This window comes from Neopsephotus bourkii, unplaced genomic scaffold (genome assembly GCF_033783945.1).
Source record: "Neopsephotus bourkii isolate Nb327-2 ecotype Australia unplaced genomic scaffold, CSIRO-AGI_Nbou_v1 NB_346, whole genome shotgun sequence".
Taxonomy (NCBI): domain Eukaryota; kingdom Metazoa; phylum Chordata; class Aves; order Psittaciformes; family Psittacidae; genus Neopsephotus; species Neopsephotus bourkii.
The window spans coordinates 630,590-637,011 of record NW_026900852.1 but is presented as its reverse complement, the minus strand read 5'-3'; positions in this window follow the sequence as shown (position 1 = coordinate 637,011).

Here is a 6,422-nt window from a genome sequence, read left to right as displayed (position 1 = left end):
TGGTAGGAGCTGAAAGGCTGTGGGTATCAGAGCAGTGATGGCCAAGGGATGTGGGCACGGACCCCACCAGGTCAAGCAACCCCTCTTTCCCTGCTGACAACAGTGTGTATCCTGTTCCTAAATGATATTTAGTGCTGGTTTTCCACAAAAGAGATGGCTGTGCAGCTGCAAGTGTGATTACACTGGGATGCAGCTCTTGAGACCCAGGATAACTGCGATGTGGCACTCACAAACAGCCCCATGGAACAGAAAGCAGCTTCATGGAGGCCTCCATCCCATTCCCCCCCCCCATGCTGGGAAAGCCCAAGCCCTGTGCAGGGGGAAGTTGGCACTGAACAGAAGCAGAAATAGGGACGTGGGGAGCGCAGGGGCTGACAGAGGCCACCGGTTCCCGTTGGGGTTTGCAGCCCAGCCGCTCGCAAAGGCTTTGCTCTTAATGCTGCAGCGTGAATGGAGGATGGGGCTCTCGGGGTCACAGCACAGCCAGAGTGGGCTCTGGGGGGTTAATCCCAGCTGAGGAATGGATCTGTTGCTTTGAGCACTGAATGGAGCCAGCTCAGAGGTCCCCAGCTCACACATTCCACTGCTGGGTGGCTATAGAGAACATGATGGTGCGGGAAGTGGTGCTGGCGCAATGGAGCATCCCAGGCTTGAACCACATTAACCCCAATACCCTGCTCTGGACCCAGACTGCCTGAGTTAACTCAGTTTTTGCTGTACCCCAAGCAGAAGGCCCTGAATTGAAACACTTCTCCTCTGGTTTCTAATACCTGCTGTAGGGACTCGTGTGTTCCAATCCCACCTTTCTCTTCAACCCGTTCTCTTTCTTCTACAGCAGAGGTTGCAAACAGCTTTTCCCCACCTGCCTGTGTGAACAGGATGTCACGCGGCACTCTCCCCTCCTCTAGAAAGAGAACAGTGAGGAGTTTAGCTCGAATTCATGCACTTCAGCTCCACCACAGCAGCTCAGCCCAAACCAACCCTTCACAAACACCCAGAGGGCTTTTCCGGCTGCCCCATGGATGCTCCCATCGGGCATCTGGTTGCTGCCTGCATCAGTGGGAAAGGACATCACAACACTGGGGTGTTCCCTTAGCAGTCGAGCCAGGCAGCCTGCCCCTGAACCAAAGGCCCCAGGGGAACTTTAAAAGGGCAAATCTCAGCCCATAAGGGTGGTTGGTTTACATCCTTCCTCTATCAGGGTCTCACGGAAGATGTGAATGGACAGAGACCTGCTTGCAGGAAGGCAGCCCTGGGTTGAGGTTTAACTGTGGGTTCTGGATCTGGAGCACAGCTCGCACCAAGATTCCCACTGGGAATTCGTGCTTTTCAATGTTTGAGTTCATTACATTGGCACAGAATGGGGAGAAACAAGGAGGGATCTTCCAGAACAGGGTGCCCAGAGAAGCTGTGGCTGCCCCATCCCTGGCAGTGCTCAAGGCCAGGTTGGACACAGGGGCTTGGAGCAAGCTGCTCCAGTGGAAGGGGTCCCTGCTGGATGAACTTTAAGGCCCCTTCCAACCCCAAACCATGCTATGAAGCTATGATTCAGCTGAAATGGAAGCAGCGATGCTGATAGCCTCAGGGGCTGGTGTGTCAGATGATGTGTGTGACTCACTGCAAGGCAGTTGCTGAAAGATTTAACACGAACAGATCTCTCAAGACCTCTCAGCATCTCACTGCTTCATCGCACGGTGCTGCTCAGCAGCTTCCTACTTAACCTGCACACACCTCCTCGGGTGATGTGTAACCACACAAGAGTTGGGGCTCTGGAGTAATGCTGTAGAGAGAGGGCAGCACATCTGGTTGTTGATGGAGGATTAAGTTATCTGAATATGAGGACCCAGTGTGACAGGAAGCAGAAAGAAGGCTACTGCTGGGTTGGGTTCGGCTTAGCTGATAAGTCAAAACCACTCAAAATAACACAGGATCTAAGATTAGTGCTGCTCTAACCACACACATCAGGAGAAATGGCTGAAAATGAAGCTGCAATTGATGCAGCTTTCCACATTCCCAATGAAAGCTTTAGGGTAAAATGGGCTCAGTTGCAGGAGGCAGCAGTTTCAACACCTCCCTCATCTTGGATCAGATGGGCCTGGTCATAGAATGGCTTTGGTTGGAAAAGACCTTAAGATCAACCCATTCCAACCCCCTGCCATGGGTAGGGACACCTCCCACTAGAGCAGCTTGCTCCAAGCCCCATCCAACCCGACCTGTGCGCTCAGCCCATCTCTAGCCTTCAGGCCTGTCTTTGCCACAACCAGGCCTGCTCTTAGGAAGATCCCTAAGGAGCAAGAGCTACAGGGCAAGGAATGGTGGAACCTGAGTTTAAAACAGACCCATCTGCTTCACAGAATATGGACAAGAGGCTTTCAGCATCTCCCACCCAGCACTGAATAAAACACTACAGATAATGGAACTTATATTTATTTAACAGTAACACATAGTATATAAATAGGGTAAATACTTTAAAATATACAATATATCACATTTGGACATTCGGTCAAAGAAAGGCAACTCTACAGGTGGAGCTAAACCATGAATCAAAAGAACAGTGCACAGAGAAAGAAGCAGATGTAGAAACACATCAGGGCTGGAGAACAGGAGCACATCAAGATTACAGCAGTACAAATGCATCTCCGGGGCTGGTTACAGAGGGCAGGAACCACAGGAGCTTTCATACCATGCTCTTTGGGACACGATGCTCTCCCGTCCCCAGGAAGGTCTGGATGGGCTGTATGGATGCTCCCCACACAGCTTTGCCCTCCTCCTGTTATACAGAGCCGGTTAGAAGAGGCAGGGAAGGAGGAGATGCCAAGATCCCATCACAACCATGCTCTTGGGGACTGGCTGCACACATCAGAAACAGGACACAGCCCTTGGAACATAAGAAACTGGCATTTCACAACCTGCTGCCAAGCACTAGCTGATGCTGTGGGATTTCCAGCTGCACAGGGTATCAAGAATCCAGTGCAACAGCTTGGGATCAGTGTCAGCAGACTTCTGAGCCCACCACCCTGAAGAATCTCTAACTAACTCATGCTGAATCAGTGGTGGACATGACCCTAAATGCAGGAACCAGGTGGAGATGTTCCACTGAGCATCCCATCCCATCCCATCCACAAACTCATCAGACTTGGAGGAGCAAATTCCCATCGGATCATGCCAAGTGCTCATCTTCACAGACCCAGCCAAGCAGCATCAAACCCGGTCTGACCTGTACTAAATCACCCACCAGCAAACCAGCATCATGTTTAGTCCCCTCACCAGGACACCAGCTTCTCCCACCAGCAAAAGCAGCTTTCTATCCCTTTGATCAAATAGACTCATCCCTCTCTGTCTGCTGTTACTGCTGGTCAAGAAGGGGTCTCCACACCACAAGCAGCAGTCACACCCTGCTGGGCTTCACATTGGCCAAATCCTGCTTTTCTCTTCCTTCCTTCCCAAGCACACACACTCTGACTGGCACAGTACCTTCCCCCTGTGCTGCTTATTCCCTTCTTGCTGGGCACAAGCTGGAGGAGCTTCTCTGGTGGTGGAGCCCACTGGGAACAAAACCCATGGTGCAATGCTGAGCTGGAGCAACATCACGGGAGCATCCCTGCATCACCTCACCTGGATATCCCTGGTGTCAGCATGGGCTCTCCCTCCAAACCTAATGCTTGTGAGAGCTGCAGCACAACCAAGGTCCTGCAAGGCTTAATGTGTCTTGTACACACCCCTTGGCATCACAATTAACTCCTTTAGGGGCAGCCAAAGCCAGTAACATCAACTTTTCATTTCTTCTAGGCTTTCTAAGCCTAACTTGAGGTACCTACAGCAAACAAAAGCCACTCACAGGCTGGGCTGATGGGGAGAACCCACCAAACGCTGCTCCAGACAGAGCTCACTAAGAGCTGAGCAGTGCTATCACATACACTCACACCAGTGGTATAGAAGTGGGTTTGCCACCATGGCTCTCACCCCAACAGAGAACACACTACAGAGCTCACCAGTATTTCTCAGCACATTGAGCTGTAGAGCTTGCAAATAATATTCACACCTCCCCTCTCCCTCCCTTCCTCCTTCACTTCTCAAATGGATGCACTGGTCCCACTCAGTTCCAAACTTCAGGGCAGGATGCTAAACCCTTTCTATGAACCCTTCAGGATCAAATCAGGCTTGGAAGCCCCCCTCCTTTCAATGCACTGCTGGCAAGGAAGCAAGACTAAAGCTGCCACATGCAAACACTGCTGCAGCTCCTCTCTAGCCCTGGAAGCTGCTAAATGCAACTGCTTTGCCCTCCAGTGTCCACAGCCAGCACTGCACCCTTCAAAAGCCCAAATGCTGCTTCACTCAAAAGCATGCAGGAAAGCTTTGTGTTAGGCTTTTGCCCCACTAATTACAGCTAAGGAGGTACCAAAGGCTGAAAGCAACATGAGCAGGGGACTGAAGAGCCATATGGAAAGACTTCTTAACATAAAGAGCATCTTTTGTAATAACTATCAACACTACAGCTTCTGATGACTGACTTAGGACCCAAGAGTGCACTTACAAGGGGGTTTGGCAGATATTGAGGTACCCAGAAAAGCATCAGCTTGTCTGACCCCACAGGGCAAACTGCTTTGCAGGGACATTCCAAACCCACCTGGACCTGTTCCTGTATAACCTGCTCTAGGTGGCTAAAGGGTTGGACTGGACCATCTCCAGAGGTCCCTTCCAACCCGAATGGTTCTGTGTAATACAGAGCAAGCATCCTCCCCGCACAAAGGGAGGTGGAAGCACCTTAATTCTCCCCTTCAATTCTCAAATTAGGGGATTGGACCCCTAAATCAACAGAAAATGGATCCCTGCCTAACTCAGGCTGGAAGGGAACAGTCTCCACAGCCAGAACAGGAAAGCTTCTATGTACAACCACTAGCTTCAAACAGTCCTAAACTGGCTCCCCTGTAGCAGAAGCCAGAAGCCAGCAACTTGGCCAGCACTGGCTTGATGATACTTTGTGGAAACAGCCCCTTCTTCCCTGCAATCTGCTTTCACCCAAATACCTGCAGCAAAAGGAGCACAAACTTCTGCCCTGTGGTTCCTGCTGAGGGAGATGAAGCAGAGCTGAGCACGCAGGAAGAAGGAATGTAAGAGAGACATTGGCATCTGGTCATGTATTTACACACGTGAGCTCTCTGGCTCACTCAGGGGAAAGGAAAGCAACGGCAGGACCAGAATACGGAGTATGAGCTACAAACTACGTCCAGGTGGCTTCTTTTCTGTCAATACTTAGCTAGCTTGCAGCATGTGCATGTCTCTATATGCAGGGGGTGGCTGTGTGGAAGGTGGATGCTTGAAAACAGCAATGTACTTCTGTATTATCTTTCCCTGACACTCGTTCCCCAGGTTAAAATACGATGAAGTTTCTCTCTCCCATGCACAGACTATGGAAAGAAGTAAAATCAGAGTCACCTCGTGTTTGGGATCATTGCAAAAGTGTAAGGGGGGGGGGGATATTTTCATTATCTAATCACAAAAAAGAGAAGGTTTACAATCTTTAGGGCTCCCATTTTTAAATAATACAAAAGTATGACAAAATAAAGGAAATTACTTGGATAAAACTTATACCTATGAAGTACAAACTACTTATGACAAGGTTTAGGAAGAGAAGCAGGACAGAAGCCTGCAGGTAAATGAACCCAGACTGAAATGCAACATAGACTGTGATCAACTCAGCAGCACGACATCTAGAACTCAAGTAACAAACAGGTGATAGACATGACCCCTGAAAGGAAAGCAAAATACCCAACTGAGAGCTCCAGGGGGTGCTGGAGCCCCAACCAGCAACTGTAGGAGAAGGAACAGTCAGAAACTGCTCCCCAGTGTGGGGTTTCCAACCAAAGTGTGGTTCAGTGTTGCTTAAAGGTTATTTGATGGGGGGAAATGAACCAAGGTGTTTAAAGGGTTGTTGCTGCTTTACTTGGCAGGAATTACTCAATGGAATTTCAATGTTCTTTCAAAGCTTATTTACTCCATTCAGTATTGAAGCAATTGGAACCTCCCACATTCCCACAAGCAACTACCAGGTTCTCGACTCTTTTTCCTCAGTCTTTCCGGTTATAAAACTCATTTGCCAAGCTATCAGCCAGAAGGGGGGGAATGTGAGAAGCACTGCAAGCAGCAGCAAGTGAACACAGATGCAAGTGCCTAGCTGGGAAGAGGACATACAGCTGGATTAGAACAAGATCCTCTTCCAATGAAGGAAGCCTCGTGCTCACCGTGCAGGCTGAAGGAGACTGCACACAAGCAGGACCGTGGCTGTCTGGGAATATGAACACTGCACTCACAGTTCCCACTGGAGAAAGGATGATCCCAGAGTTGCCATCGTGACCACAGCCTGGCCCAACAGGAGCTGCATGGCTTCACCTTCACACACATACAGCCAATGCTGGTGTATT